The 16,636-nt window shown below is 44.7% G+C and overlaps 1 protein-coding gene and 1 long non-coding RNA gene across 8 annotated transcripts in view; one reads left to right on the top strand and one right to left on the bottom strand.

Annotated features, from left to right (window-relative positions):
- Window positions 1-16,636, top strand: part of LOC143829020 (uncharacterized) — a 113,789-nt gene that overhangs the window by 5,936 nt on the left and 91,217 nt on the right. The window lies entirely within an intron of this gene.
- CREB1 (cAMP responsive element binding protein 1) overlaps window positions 1-16,636 on the bottom strand; it is a 76,195-nt gene that overhangs the window by 34,096 nt on the left and 25,463 nt on the right. Inside the window, exon 2 of one of the 2 annotated variants that reach the window (XM_077319258.1) lies at window positions 750-804. The exons of the other annotated variant lie outside the window; for it this stretch is intronic. The gene's annotated coding sequence lies outside the window, so the exon portion shown is untranslated. The remainder of the gene's footprint in view (window positions 1-749; window positions 805-16,636) is intronic. 2 annotated transcript variants of the gene reach the window in all.

The raw sequence follows: 16,636 nt of genomic DNA, 5'->3' as shown, positions 1-16,636 counted from the left end.
GCATGAAGAGGGCCTCATTAAATGCTGCACATGTCCTGGTAATGTGTGATGTGTGACCTGCTAGTGTGATGGTTTTATGCAGGGTACCATTTGAAGGCAGCTTGTAAACTGCAAAGGGTCCCAGATTGTGGCAGCATGACTTTTATGGACCGCTCTGCATTGATTGCCATTCATATTTTAAGCCAAATTCAAATTGCTAGATTTAATATTTCTAAAATTATACTGCCTGGGAAAAGGATATAGAAAGACATTTTTTCTAATATATGTAGGCTTCAAAATCCAGAAATGATGCCTCTTTGAAGGATAATAGACACTGGTTACTAGTTGCAGCAGCTCCTTTTCACTGATCTCCCATCTAACGCGGAACTCTTATAGACATTTTTATAGGTTGAAGGGGGAAACTTGATTTTGCTATCAGTTTCATATTGATTTTGATCTTACGGACAGCTAATTTTTAATTATGTTGCACTGTTGTATTTTACTAATGTCATAAGCCACTTTGAGACTGTTGGTTGAACATTTCTAATGAATGAATAAGTACATAAATAGGACATATGTTGCTTTAGAAAAGATGGTGTATCTATTAACTGGAGGTACAAGTAAAGATTGGAGAGAATATTTAAACAAGAACTTAATTTTGTGCAGGGAAAGAGATCAACCATATTGTAGAGGGGGGAGACTGTGAGCATAACCCAGCACCACTTTGTAATTGTTCAGAAATACATTATTTATGAAACACTCAATCTTACCTTTGTAACTCAAGAACTGAATTTCGATACCACACATTCTTGGGTAAGGCAAGTTCTAAAAAGTTTAATGAGAAAAGGACACCCTGAAATATATTAAAAATACTTCTTATTGCACAAAGTGCATTTGTAATAAAATTTATTAAATCGCAGGGCATATTTCTTTTCTTTTTTAAAATGATGTTTGCCAAGACCTCCTGGTATTAGGGAAATGCTCAAGTTTCACTAGTTAGGCTTTTTATTATCACTTTTAAGTTAAGCTGTTGTATACTTCTACTTGAGTCTTTCAGTCACTTGGGACTTTGCTTCTCCAAGAACTTGTGGTGGTGCTATTTTAGTGTCAACTGAACCAGTAACTGTTATGGCTGAGTTGTTAGAGGTAAAGCACCAAGTCTTAGCATTCTGAAATCAAACTGCCACGTTAATTACTAGTACAAATAATTGAGCAGGGTGTTAAGTGAGGATTTGATTTTAGCATTTCCAGTGACAGCAGATAAGTAGTTTACCCTGTTACTAAACATTTATGAACAAATGGAGGGGGAACGGCAGAGGAAAAAGACAGCAATAGGACCATTTTATTGAATGTAGAAAATGTAAATCAACTTTTTGAAAAGCTGTAAAAAAAAGGGAGAACCAGGAAGGAAGGAAGGATGCGGAGAGAGAGGGACAGACATCTTTTGGACTGGACAATTATGTGCACAATTGAGATTACTTTTAGCACTGCCATAGTTTTCCCACCTCCAGATTCCAAACATGTTTCTGATTAATGTGTGCATAAATTCTCAATGTTACTAAAAAGACTATTTCAGGTATAGTTATATGAATAAGCCACCCCTCAGTCAAAAATGTCTAGAAGCTGTTTTCAACACTGAAAGCTAATATTTGACTACAGTAACATGCAATGTCTCAGGTTGGTGAGGGGGGGGGGTACTTTCCTTGATATCCAGAAATACTGGAGCATTATTAAAGAACAGAAGGGTACAAAAGAAAAAATAATTCTGAAGCCCAAGTTGCTGTTTGCTCTCTCTGTTCCAAAAGGAACCCCTGGGACATTCTGTCATTTTCAGGTTTCTGATCCATTTGTTTATTATTTTGTGTTATATTATGCTCCCCCCCCCCCTCAAAGCACCTTACACTTCTAAGAAAAAGAGCAGGCATGCTATTGTAGGAGTCTGAGACTGGGTTCAAATCCATTCTCTGTCATGGAGGCTTACCGGATCCTCTGGGCCTAGCACAGTTTTTCAGCCTGTTGCCTTTCAAGGTTGTAGTGAGGATCAGTTAGAAGAGGGGAGAGCCATGCAAAAAGCTATTGGGGTCCTAACAAGGGAAGCTAGATACAATTTGTTTAAAAACTCCATTGTCACTATTTCTCCCCTTCCCCCAAATTCAAAGTCCTCTACACCTCTAATGAGCACACAGAAAAAGAATTTAACATGTCTCAATGTTCTGTTGTGATGGGAGAACAGCCACTGGCAGAATTTTACACCAGAATTGTGCATTCTTGAAGATTTAGGAGCTTAGCTTTGTGGGGAGAAGCCTTGCTCGGTTCCCTGGTCCACTATATTCCTTTCCTTCCTACAATATTTAAAAACTGGCCTTGGATCCATTTTTTCATGGGGCACTTCCTTGCTCCATTCCATGACCCTACCTGCTCTTTCCTTCTTCCTCTGCTTTCAGCAACTTTTACTGCTGCATAATTCATTTAGAGGGCAATTCTAAGTAAGCTGATTCAGAATCCTACCCAGGTCTTTAAGTGGAACCTACTACCAAAAAGTACCCTTAGGATCACACTGTTAGCCCTCCTCCATTCTACCAAGAACACTTAGTGTCTCTTATCCTTATATCCTTGTGGTTTGTTCTCTATTTCCAAATTGATCCTCTTTATCTCAACTCCCTGTTCTCTTCTGCCTGTCTTCCCCCCGCAGCCACCTTCTTCTTCCACCCTTCCCTGTTCTTCACTAAATTGGATGCTGTCGGAGCTCTGCCCCCGTGTGTACATGGGGGACGGCGGGGCTTTTTGCCCCGCTGCAACGGCATAGCGGCAGCACAGAGTCACTGGCGCCGTGCGTAATGGGTCCCTGGGAGTTCTGTGCTGAGATTCTCTACCAACTTGATTCCCTCACACTGCTCCCCCTACCGCTAAGCCAGTGAGCCCCCCCCCCCCCGCTAAATTTAACAGTACAATTCAATTCATAAAGCCAATTCCATACTTGACAACTTTCCTTTGGGGATGGAATATTTCTGAACATTCCATGACATCACAACAACTTAGCCATTACTGCATTTACTCAAATGCAAGCAGAAGCAGTCCAGAAATTAAAATATAAATATAAATATATTAATGCAAAACTACTAGTTTCTTTCCCAGATATGCCATTGTTGTGATCTCGGCCACTAGCCTCACAAAAGGAGGAGTGTATATGCCATAAATATGCAACAAATTATGTTCATTAACAAAAACCTTTTTGGGTAGATTCAAGTGGGTAGCTGTGTTCGTCTGAAGGAGCACAACATTTGAGACCAACAGCACCTTTAAGACCAACAAAGATTTATTCTAGACATACACATGAAAGCTCACGCATTTGAGTATAATAACATTTCTTGGGGGGGGGGGTCACCTTACTGTCAGGGTTGTCGTCCATTCAAGAAAACAGGCTACTGAAAAACTACTGAGTTACAAAATAACGATGGAAATAACTATGAATAACTATTCCCACACCAACTATACTTTATTTTTTGTCATAGAGCTGGAAGGGACCTCCTGGATCATCTCGCACTATGCAGGACACTCACAATCCTATCTCTCATCCACTGTAACCTGCTCATCCACTGTAATCTAACTGTCAGGAACTTTTTCCGGACATTAAGACGGAATTTCTTTTGAATTAATTTCATCCCATTGGATCTGGTCCATCCCTCCAGGGCAAGAGAGAACAAATTTGCTCCATGTTCTATATCAGCAGCCCCCAACCTTTTTAAGGCTGGGGACCGGCCTGCGGGGGTGTGAGGAGAGCAAGGCCCAGGCGCCATGCAGGTGTGGCAGCTCCGCGCAAACACACATGTGCAAAACTGCCGCACATGCCTGTTTGCGCCTGCCGGCCTTACCTCCCTCTCCCCCCGCTGCAGCACGGCACTCGCTGGGCCACGAGTGAATTCACTCAAGGCCTGGCGAGCTGTATATGGCACCCTTTTAAATACTTGAAGATGGCTATCAGATCCCCTCTCAATCATCTCCTCTCCAGGCTAAAGAGACCAAGCTCCCCCAACCTTTCCTCATATGTCTTGGTCTCCAAACCCCTCAACAACTTTGTTGCCCTCCTTTGGACACGCTCCAGTTTGTCTATATCCCTCTTCTACTGTGGTGCCCAAAACTGAACACAGTTCTCCAAGTGAGGCCGAACCAGAGCAGAGTAAAGCGGTACCATCACCTCCCGTGATCTGGACACGATACTCCGTTTGATACAGCCCAAATTCCCATTTGCCTTTTTAGCCACTGAGTCACACTGCTGACTCAAGTTCAATGTATGGTCTACTAAGACTCTTGGATCCTTTTTGCACATTGTACTGCCAAGACAATATTGGTGTCTATGGTTTTTCCTACCTAAATGCAGAACTTTACATTTGTCCCTATTGAACTTCATTTTATTCAGTTTAGCCCACTTCTCGAACATATCAAGATCATCCTTTATTCTGCTGCTGTCTTCAGTTGTGTTTGCTACCCCTCCCAGTTTAGTATCATCTGCAAATTTAATAAGTGTCCCTTCTAATCCCTCATCCAAATCATTTATAAATATGTTGAACAACACAGGCCCCAGGCCCCTGGGGAACTTCACTTGTCACTCTTCTCCAAGAGGATGCTGAACCATTAACAAGTACCCTTTGGGTACAATCAGTCAACCAGTTACCTATCCACCTGACAGAATTAGGATCCATACCACTTTTTACAAGCTTGTCAACAAGAATATCATGTTTAACCTTATCAAAGGTTTTACTGAAATCCAGATAAACTATGTCCACAGCATTCCCCTGATCCAGCAAGGTAGCTACTTTCTCGAAAAAAGAGATAAGGTTGGTCTGACATGACTTGTTCTTGAAAAACCCATACTGAGTCTTAGAAATCACAGCAGTTCCAGCTGCTCAAGGACCGACTGATTATATGTTCCAAAATTTTGTCCGCTACAGATGTCAAGCTGAGAGGTCAATAGCTACCTGGATCCTCCTTTTTCCCTTTCTTGAAGATGGAGACAACATTTTCCCACCTCCAGTCATCTGGAACCTAATTTTACTAATTTTCAACAAACATATGCATTTAAGATGTATTGAGTAGCTATAATAAGATAGTCAGGTTTTAGTATCTGTTCATTTCCATTAATGGAATGGCAAGCCTAACAGGATTCAGTCATAGCTGCAGAGTCATGATCATAAAAAAATACATTATCTTTTTCCTTGAAAATTTAATGACCAAAAATTCCAAGATTGTAACTCTAATTACACACACAATTCCACTATCTTCAATGTAAACTATTTCAAAGAGCAACTGGTGAGCAAGAATCTTGTACATTTCTATATCACCCCTCCTTGCATGTGGGTTCAGGACAGTTTACGACGAGTTACACATTTAAAATTATGTCAATAAAACATTTTAAAATACAATACATTTTTTAAAATTCATAAAGTGTTCCACTATTCCACCCATTCATAACTTGTTGCCAATTTTGCAGTTTTCTAGTGGTAGTGGGTAGAGGAGGAGCCTAAGCATATATGTAGGAGAGGGGAAAGGTGTTTCTGGACTGCCATGGCCTCTATAGGCCTGGTGGAAGAGTACTGTTTTACAGGCCCTGCAGAAGCTTGATAGCTCCATCAGGCCTTGAATCTCCATTGGCAGCTAGTTCCACCAGGCAGGAACAAGGTTGAGAAGGCCATAAGGACAGTTGTATCTCTCTTATGCCACTGATCACCAGGAAGTTGGCATTTGCTGACCATAGCATTCTTCAGGGAAAGGTGATTCCTCACATACGGAGCCAACTGCATATGGCCTTGAAGGTTAATATCTACACTTTGAATCTGATCCAAAACTCTACTGACAACCAGCTACTGGAGGGCAGATTGAATATGCAACCTCCATGACATGAAAATCCTAAATGTTAAGTCTGATATCAGAGACCAGAATTCTTGCTCCTGCCACCACCACCAGCCCCTTCAAGGATCACTGCTTTGTCGTGGCGAAGGGGCTTGCATAGCTCAGTGAAGCTATGAGCTATGCCGTGCGGGGCCACCCAAAAAGAGCTCAGATAAAAGGTGATTCACTGGAGAAGAAAATGGCAAACCACTCCAGTATCTTTGCCATGAAAACTCTATGGACAGTTCCAAAAAGCAAGACGACATGACGCCAGAAGATGAGCCCCTCAGGTCGGAAGGTGTCCAATATGCTACTGGGGATGAGCAGACGGCTAGTATGAGTAGCACCAGAATGAATGAAGCCACTGGGCCAAAGCCTGAAGGATGCTCAGCTGTTGATGGAACTGGAGGTGAAACGACAGTCCGATGCTGTAAAAACTTTTATTCCATAGGAACCTGGAACATCAGATCCATTAATCAAGGCAAGCTGGACATGGTCAAACAAGAGATGACAAGACTGAACATCGACATTTTAGGAATCAGTGAACTAAAATGGACAGGAATGGGTGAATTTAATTCAGATGACCATCAGGTATACTACTGTGGGCAAGAATCTCTCAGAAGAAATGGAGTAGCCTTCATAATCAATAAAAGAGTAGGAAAGGCAGTATTGGGATACAATCCCCAAAATAACAGGCACTAAAATTAAAGATGTCCCAGAAGAACTTGGGAAAACAGATCTAAGGAAGGAAATTACAAAAAGCCTGGAACACTACATACAGGAGGAAGAGATCCGGATTGATAAAGTATACGGAGCCTATTCAAAGGCGACTGCAAGCAAGAATCAAGCAAGAGACTTTTTTGGCCCTGACAGAAAGGCGGCCAGAAATACTCTATACAGGAACCATCAGGTGACACTGCTGAGTGGGGTGGATCAACAAACACTAATACTTCGAGACCCGCAAGCAGATATATCATGGAAAAGAACACAATTTCATTTTCTGCAACCACCTGAAGAATGTGATGAACAGTGGAGCATCCACTTGGCTTCCTGTGGGAAAGACAGCAGCAGTAACTCTTAGGTCAGGGCCAATATATGAAGGGAACTGACTTTATACTACCTAAGACAATAATAGAATATATTCTTATAACAGATTATACTCTCATATGTATCAACAATTATTTTGTTAAGAAAGATGGTAATAACTTCTAGATTAGTATTATGTGATGGGAACTGAATATGTATGTTAAAAGAGGATGGCAAACTATACTTTCATATGTATCAATAATTATTTGGTTAGTTGATTGTCTTTTTTTTCTTTATAATTTAAGCGATGGGAATTGAGCATGTACGTTTCAAGATAAGAATGGATTGTGTTTTTATATAGATTAATGATTGCTCTGCTAGCCGGCTGTTTCCTTTTTTTCTCTCCATTTTTTTGTAAACTTAAGAAAGACAGCAGTAACTTAGGTTAGGACTAACAAGCAATGGGAACTGACTATATATTTTTTGAGATAATATTAGAATATACTATGTATGGTATACACGCAAAGATGACGTATAGACTGTGTACTAATAATTATTTATTAGCTGGTCGTTTTTCTTTTTCTCTCTTTTACCTTTCTGTAAATGCTTTACATAATAACAAACAATAAAATTTCAGAAACAAAGAGGAAAAAAAAGAATGGTGGAGGTGCACTGGTGCCGCTTTTGAGTGGCTTTGGTTGGCCACTGTGGCCTTTCCCCCCATAATTGTTGTCTCTATCCTCTATATCAGGGGTAGTCAACCTGTGGTCCTCCAGATGTTCATGGACTACAATTCCCATGAAACCCTGCCAGCAAATCTTGGCAGGGGCTCATGGGAATTGTAGTCCATGGACATCTGGAGGACCACAAGTTGACTACCCCTGCTCTACATGAGATCTGGAAGGGGAAGGGGAGCATGAATAATGGGTCGTGTGGGAGGCTGAGGGTTGAGGAGTCAGGCCTTCCAGCTCTGCTCTCAAATAAGAAGAGACTTCGGCTCTCACAGAACTCTGCATATAAGAGAAGAACTCTGGTGGGAGAAGTGCCCTTCTGATTGACATTAGAAGCAGCAGTCCCTCCCCCTTTCGCCAGCGATTTTTTAGATTTGGAAGAGTGACTGGCCTCCTTCTTCCGCTTCTTGGGAGGGGTGGGTCCGCTATCAACCTTTTCAGTCTGTTTCCCCCCAGTAGGTTATGACTCTGGCGACTATAATGGTTACCTCTGGGTCTTTGTCAGAGAGCAGAAATTGCAAAGTCATAAACGTAGAATCATAGAGTTGGAAGGGGCCATACAGGCCATCTAGTCCAACCCCCTGCTCTATGCAGGATTAGCCCTAAGCATCCTAAAGCATCCAAGAAAAGTGTGCATCCAACCTTTGCTTGAAGACTGCTAGTGAGGGGGAGCTCACCACCTCCTTAGGCAGCCTATTCCACTGCTGAAGTACTCTGACTGTGAAAATATTTTCCTGATACCTAGCCTATATCGTTGTACTTGAAGTTTAAACCCATTACTGCATGTCCTCTCCTCTGCAGCCAACAGAAACAGCATCCTGCCCTCCTCCAAGTGACAACCTTTCAAAAACTTAAAGAGGGCTATCATGTCCCTTCTCAACCTCCTTTTCTCCAGGCTGAACATTCCCAAGTCCCTCAACCTATCTTCATAGGGCTTGGTCCCTTGGCCCCAGATCATCTTCGTCGCTCTCCTCTGTACCCTTTCAATTTTATCTACGTCCTTCTTGAAGTGAGGCCTTCAGAACTGCACACAGTATTCCAGGTGTGGTCTGACCAGTGCCGTATACAATGGGACTATGACATCTTGTGACATCTTGTGACATCTTGTATTCTTCCAGTTATCAAAGATTCATTCAGGCTCTCTCAACCAGGGTTTTGTGACAGCCCTGGAGAGGTGTCCTGAATGAGTAGGAATTGCATCTGCCCATTGCATTTGCCCATTTTTTCATTGGGTTCAGATCTCGTTGAACTCTGTCTCTATCTTCTGGAGTATTTGCCAGTCCTCCCAATTTGGTGTCATCTGCAAACTTGATGAGTAGTCCCTTCACCCCCTCATCTAGATCATTAATAAATACTAGTAATCAAGCCCGCTGTAATAAAAATACAGCGGGCGCTAGGCAAGGGAGCCCCCGGCAGCCGCGCTCCGCGCAACTGTCAGGAGCTCCCTTGCCGGCAGCCTGACGCAGCCACTCCGCGCGGCTCGCAGTTGCTCCCTTGTCGGCAGGGTGGGAATTGGCCCGGCCGATGGTCTGTCCGGAGGAAGGGGCCAATCGGCACCCTTCCTCATCCTGGACAGAGCCCGCCCTAACTCCTCCCCCTAAGCCCTTACGGGTTTATTTAGTCCGTGGTGCCCGCGGCACCGCGGGCTGTGTTAAGATGTTAAAAAGTACCGGGCCGAGCACCGAGCCCTGAAGTACCCCGCTACTCACCTCTATCCAGTCTGATGAAACACCATTGACAACAACTCTTTGAGTGTGGTTCTCTAACCAATTCCCTATCCACTTTACTATCTGAAAATCCAGATTGAAGATCGGAATAACGTTTGTTCTCTTCCAGTCCTCCGGGTCATCTCCAGTCCTTAAAGAGGTCATGAAGATGATGGATAAGGGCTGTGCAAGTTCTCTGAAAAGTTCTTTGAGCACTCTTGGGTGCATTTCATCCGGACCAGGGGATCCAGTGCAGTTAAATGCCTCTCGACAACCTCTCTATCCATGTAAACCTGCCACCCAGACACTATCCTTTGGCTACTGCCATCTCTAGATGTGCCTAAACACTTTGACCTGTGGGGGAAAAACAAATGTAAAATAGGCACTAAGCCTTTCTGCTTTCTCTGCATCTTCCGTTAGAGTTTGTCCATCCGCACCCAACAGTGGGCCTATTGCCTCCTTTACTTTACGTTTGCTCCTCACATAACTGAAAAATCTTTTGTTACAATGGGCTTCCCTGGCCAATCTTACCTCACTCTCAGCTTTGGCCTTTCTGATGATTGATCTACAGTGCCTAGTAACCTGTAGGTACTCTTCTTTAGCGCTCTGTCCTTCCCTCCATTTCCTGAATCATAGAATCATAGAGTTGGAAGGGGCCATACAGGCCATCTAGTCCAACCCTCTGCTCAACGCAGGATTAGCCCTAAGCATCCTAAAGCATCCAAGAAAAGTGTGTATCCAACCTTTGCTTGAAGACTGCCAGTGAGGGGGAGCTCACAACCTCCTTAGGCAGCCTATTCCACTGCTGAACTACTCTGACTGTGAAAAATGTTTTCCTGATATCTAGCTTATATCGATGTACTTGAAGTTTAAACCCATTACTTCGTGTCCTCTCCTCTGCAGCCAGCAGAAACAGCATCCTGCCCTCCTCCAAGTGACAACCTTTCAAATACTTAAAGAGGGCTATCATGTCCCCTCTCAACCTCCTTTTCTCCAGGCTGAACATTCCCAAGTCCCTCAACCTATCTTCATAGGGCTTGGTCCCTTGGCCCCAGATCATCTCCGTCGCTCTCCTCTGTACCCTTTCAATTTTATCGACGTCCTTCTTGAAGTGAGGCCTCCAGCACTGCACATAGTACTCCAGGTGTGGTCTGACCAGTGCCGTATACAATGGGACTATGACATCTTGTGATTTTGATGTGATGCCCCTGTTGATATAGCCGAAAATGGCATTTGCCTTTTTTACTGCTGCATCACACTGCCTGCTCATGTTTAGTTTACAATCCACAAGTACCCCAAGGTCTCGTTCACACACAGTGCTACCTAGAAGCGTATCCCCCATCCAGTAGGCATGCTTTTCATTTTTCTTACCCAGATGCAGAACTTTACACTTATCTTTATTAAATTGCATCTTGTTCTCATTTGCCCATTTTTCCATTGTGTTCAGAACTCGTTGAACTCTGTCTCTATCTTCCAGAGTATTTGCCAGTCCTCCCAATTTGGTGTCATCTGCAAACTTGATGAGTAGTCCCTCCACCCCCTCATCTAGATCATTAATAAATATGTTAAAAAGTACCAGGCCGAGCAACGAGCCCTGAGGTACCCCGCTACTCACCTCTCTCCAGTCTGATGAAACACCATTGACAACAACTCTTTGAGTGCGGTTCTCTAACCAATTTCCTATCCACCTAACTATCTGAAAATCCAGATTGCAGTCCTTCAACTTATCCATCAGAACATCATGGGGAACCTTGTCAAAAGCTTTACTAAAATCCATGTAAATCACATCAACCAAATTTCCCCGATCCAGCAAACCTGTTACTTGGTCAAAAGTACCATTTCCCTTTTCTTTTCCTTTTGAAGTTCTCTGTTCATCCAAATAGGCTTCTTAGAGCTCCTGCAGTGTTTTCATCTTTCTGGGATAGTCATTGATTAACATGCAATAGCTCTTGTTTGAGTAGCGCCCACCCTTCACATGCTCCCTTCCCTTCCAGCATTCTCGTCCATGGTATGACATCATGTCTCTGAGTTTATTAAAGTTTGCCCTACGAAAATCCAACATCCGCGTCTGGCTACAAGCTTCCTTGGCTCCCCATCTCATAAAGAATTCTATGAGGACATGGTCACTTCCCCCTAGGGTCCCCAACTCCTTCACCTCATCCACCAACTCTTGCCTGTTGGTCAGTATTAAGTCCAGTATGGCTGAACCTCTTGTGGGTTCATCTACCATTTGATAAATGAAATTGTCAGCCAGGCAGGTCAGATAGTTGCATGACTGAGGACGCTTCGCAGAGTTTGTTTCCCAGCACACTTCTGGGAAATTGAAGTCACCCATGATGACAAGGTCCTGCCGCTTGGATATTTTCTCAAGCTGCTCACAAAGTGCAGCATCCACATCCTCTCGTTGGTCAGGCGGTCGGTAGCAGACACCAACCACCACACTGTTTGTTTTCCCCTCGCTTATTTTCACCCAGGTGCTTTCCACTGTAGATATGCTCTCCTTCACTAGAATTTCCTGACAGGTAAGCCTCACATACAGTGCCACTCCTCCACCTCTTCGATCTATTCTGTTTTTTCTGAACAGTTCATATCCATCCACCATTACATTCCAGTCATGAGAATCATTCCACCAAGTTTCTGTGATGCCTACTAGATCAAACCTTTCCATCAGCATGAGAAGTTCCAGCTCTTCCTTTTTATTGCCCATGCTTCGGGCGTTAGTATAAAGACATCTGAATCCTTTTACTTTTGGTTCCCTATGAGCTGGCCTTGCCGGTTGGGCTGCCTCCGTTTTTCTTCCATACTCTGATCGTCTCCTTCCCCTTGTGGCTTTAGTTTAAAGCTCTCCTGATGAATCTCCCCAGGTTCCTGCCAAACACATTCTTCCCCAGTTTCGATAAGTGCAGTCCATCAGGTGCTAGTAGGCCTTCCTCAAAAAAGCCTATCCCATGGTCCCAGAAACCAAATCTCTCCTGCTGGCACCAACTACGCAGCCAGTGATTCACCTCCATTATCTTCCTCTCCCGACGCATTCCTCTTCCCTTGACAGGCAAGATTGAAGAGAATACCACTTGTGCCCCTATTTGCTTGAGCTTCCTCCCCAGATCTGGATAGTCTTTTTTAATAGGAGCGATGGTATTCAGGGACATGTCATTCGTTCCCACATGGACCATCACAAATGGGTAACGATCCGTAGATTTGAGGAGTTTGGGCAGCCGTTCTGAAACATCTTTAATTTTCGCCCCTGGGAAGCAACACACCTCGCGGGTTAGGGGGTCGGGCCCAGCCACATCGCGATCCATTCCTCTTACCAGGCAGTCTCCAATTACCAGTACTCTCCTTTTTTTTTTCTTCTCAACTCCTTCTGTCCCCGTGGCCTCTTCCGTTTGTCTTAGACTTTTTTGGGGGAACTCTTCCCTTGTTGACCCTTGCACCTCCTCTGGAAGGGCCTGAAATCTATTCTGGAGCTCCAAAGGCCCTGAGAACTGTCTTGCTCTTCGCTGTTGAGTCTTTTTCCGAACTGTCTGCAGAGGCTCCCTATTGTGGTCAATCTCCTTATCCTCTTCAGGACTGGTTGTATTCTCTTTATTCCGAGTTGCAGGGCTCTGGTCTATGAACTCCTCCCCTTTCTTACTTTGGGTCAGAGTAATAATTCTGTTTTCTAATCCCCTAATCTTTTCCTCCAAAAGTCTTACCAGCTTACACTTGGGGAGCTGTAGTCCATCTTGTCTTCTGGGAGGAAGGCAATCATGTCACACTCACTGCAGATGATGGGATGAGTGTCTTGGAGGTCCATTGTAATGTCTAGGCAGGGCAAGTACTAGGGAAATATAATCTACTGATATAACTTACTGATTCTAATTGCTCGGCCAAGAACCCCAGGCTAAGAACCAAGAGCCCTTTGTCTCTCGCCCTTCGGCTCGCGCCAAAGGCTTGCGCCTCTGGCGAGGAGCAGCCCTTTTTTATCCTCCCAACAATTACCCAGCAATCACCTCACCCAGGCAGCACAATAGCCTCACCTGGTCAGCAGCAACTCTCCCCAGTAGCTCTCTCCACGTGCTCTCAGTTGTCTGAGCTCTGCTGAGCTCTCAGTTGTCTGGCGAGGAGCAGCCCTTTTTTATCCTCCCAATATTTTGGTCCACCCACGGAGACTTATGGAATCCCAGAGATTCCTGAATGCCCTGCGGGACCCAATGCCCTCCGGCAACTCGTTGTCAGCCTTGGTGGAGGACTGGCAGTCCCACCTAATGGCTGCTATTGACGAGATTGCGCCTAGGTGCCCTTTCCGCCTTCACCTCAAACAGGCTCCATGGTTTTCCCAGAAGCTCCGGGAGACGAAGAAGGAAGTGAGACGGCTTGAGCGAGTGTGGAGGAAGACTCGCGACGAAGTGACAAGGACAACTCATCGCACGCTTATGAAGGCATATGAGAACGCGGTGAAAGCGGCGAAATGAGACTTCTACGCCGCAGAAATCGCGTCCACAAGCTCTCACCCAGCACAACTGTTTAGAGTGATTAGGTCACTTACCGCCCTGAAAGAAGGGCGCCAAAAATTAAGGAAATTGGATCTGAACTGTGTGGAATTTTCAAGCTATTTTGCGGAGAAGGTTCTGTCAGTGCGCCATGACACTATTGACACAGTTAGTGAACTGGAAGCTCCGTGGCCGCTGACGGGGTTAGTGTTTGATGGCTTTAGGTGGCTCTATTTAACCGAAGTGGACAAGTTACTAAGGTCAGTGAGGGCTACCACATACCCCTTGGACCCCTGTCTATTCTGGTTGCTTAAACAGGGCAACCAATGGATAGGAGGCCCCTTGAGGGAAATTATCATCCTTTCTTTGACATCTGGAGAGTTCCCCGAGGGGCTTAAGGAAGCCGTGGTTCACCCTCTGCTGAAAAAACCATCGCTGGACAGGCGGGACCCCGCCAGCTACCACCCTGTCTCGCATCTTGTGTTTCTAGGGAAGGTAGTAGAGTGGGCCGTAGCAGACCAGCTGCTAGTTTTCTAGGAGGAAACTTGCACTTGAGAGGGGAGTATCTGGAAAGAAAGATCCTGACCATGAAAAGACAGTCAAAACCAGATTTTTTTTGAACACTTTTTTTTGAACAATTTGAGATATTGGCAATTTTTTTTTAAATCAATATCATGGAAGTGTTACTTTTTTATTGAAAAGGAAAACTTCCTTCAGGCACCAAATGCATAGAAATGTCCATATATGAAGCGACCACAATATATAATAGCCTATCCAAAAATTTAGGGATCTTCCTAGTAGGTTAAGAATGAATAAAGCTGCTAAGTAACACTTTCATTTTAAGTTCAATGTCTTCTGTCTGCATGGGGGTGGGGAATTTGTGTGTAACTAAGATTTAAACAATCTGTAAACCACTCCTGTGGAGTCTGGTTTCCGTCCTGGCCATGGGGTCGAGACCACGCTGGTCGCTCTGACAGATGATATCTGACGCCAGCTGGATTGAGGCGGGTCCGCCATTCTCTTGTTATTAGATCTGTCGGCTGCATTTGATGTGGTCAACCATGAGCTATTGGTTTACCGCCTTGCCAGGACCGGAATTAGGGGGATTACGCGGCAATGGCTGGCCTATCAGATCCCTACGAGCTCCCCTGTGGGGTTCCGCAGGGGGCGGTACTCTCCCCCACGTTGTTCAACATCTACATGCGCCCTCTGGCCCAGTTGGTTCGGGGTTATGGGCTAGGGTGCCACCAATATGCGGATGACACCCAGCTCTATCTCCTAATAGACGGCTGGCTGGACATCCCCCCAGATACATTCGTCAGTTGTTTGGAAGCAGTGGCTGGATGGCTCAGGCAGAGTCGCCTGAAACTCAACCCCTCCAAGACGCAGGTCCTGTGGCTGGGCAGAAGAGGGCAGGACCAGGAAGTGTGCCTCCCATGCCTGAATGGTGTACAATTAACATCTACACCAGTGGTCAGGAACTTGGGAGTGACTTTTGATGCCTTCCTGTCTATGGAGGCTCAGGTCACGAAAGTAGCCCAGACGGCTTTTTTTCATATTCGCCAGGCCCGGCTACTAGCGCCCTACTTGTCCTCAGAACACCTAGCCACTGTGATCCATGCAACGGTCACTTCCAGACTAGACTACTGTAACTCGCTCTACGCAGGCCCACCCTTGACTCTGATCCGGAAGTTACAGCTGGTACAAAATGCAGCAGCTAGGGTCCTCAGTAGGACAACTTGGAGGGCCCATAGCCGGTACTCATCTCCATTAGTTACCAGTCTATTTCTGGGTCAAGTTTAAGGTGTTGGTATTAACCTTTAGGCCACAGGATTGGAAAAGGTCAGTTTACATTCCAATCCCAAAGAAGGGCAATGCCAAAGAATGTTCAAACTACTGCACCATTGCACTCATTTCTCATGCTAGCAAAATTATGCTCAACATTTTACAAGCTAGGCTCCAGCAATATGTGGACCGAGAACTTCCAGAAGTACAGGTAGGATTTTGAAGAGGCAGAGTAACTAGAGATCAAATTGCCAACATAAGCTGGATCATGGAGAAAGCTAGGGAGTTCCAGAAGAACGTCTACTTCTGCTTCATTGACTATGCTAAAGCCTTTGATTGTGTGCAGCACAACAAATCGTGGCAAGTTCTTAAAGAGATGGGAATACCAGAGCATCTTATTTGTCTCTTGAGAAACTTATATGCAGGTCAAGAAGCAACAGTGAGAACTGAACATGGAATCACTGATTGGTTCAAAATTGAGAAAGGAGTTTGGCAAAGCTGTATACTGTTGCCTTGCCTATTTAAGTTGTATGCGGAGCACATCATGAGAAAGGCGGGATTAGAGACATCACCCTGCCAACAAAAGTGCATTTAGTCAAGGCTATGGTATTCCCAGTTGCAATGTATGGCTGCGAAAGTTGGACCATAAGGAAGGCTGAGCGTCAAAGAATTGAGGCTTTTGAACTAGGGTGCTGGAGAAGACTCTCGCGAGTCCCTTGGACAGCAAGGCGAACAAACCAGTCAGTCCTAGAGGAGATCAGCCCTGACTGCTCCTTAGAAGGCCAGATCCTGAAGATGAAGCTCAAATACTTTGGCTACCTCATGAGAAGGAAGGACTCCCTGGAGAAGAGCCTAATGCTGGGAGCGATCGAGAGCAAATGAAGAAGGGGACGACAGAGAATGAGGTGGCTGGATGGAGTAACTGAAGCAGTAGGTGCAAACTTAAATGGACTCTGGGGAATGGTAGAGGACAGGAAGGCCTGGAGGATCATTGTCCATGGGGTTGGGATGGGTCAGACACGACTTCGCACCTAACAACATTAATCTTTAA

This window comes from Paroedura picta, chromosome 2, assembly GCF_049243985.1.
Source record: "Paroedura picta isolate Pp20150507F chromosome 2, Ppicta_v3.0, whole genome shotgun sequence".
NCBI lineage: Eukaryota > Metazoa > Chordata > Lepidosauria > Squamata > Gekkonidae > Paroedura > Paroedura picta.
The sequence above is the reverse complement of the archived record's forward strand: the minus strand, read 5'-3'. Positions and strand labels throughout refer to the sequence as shown.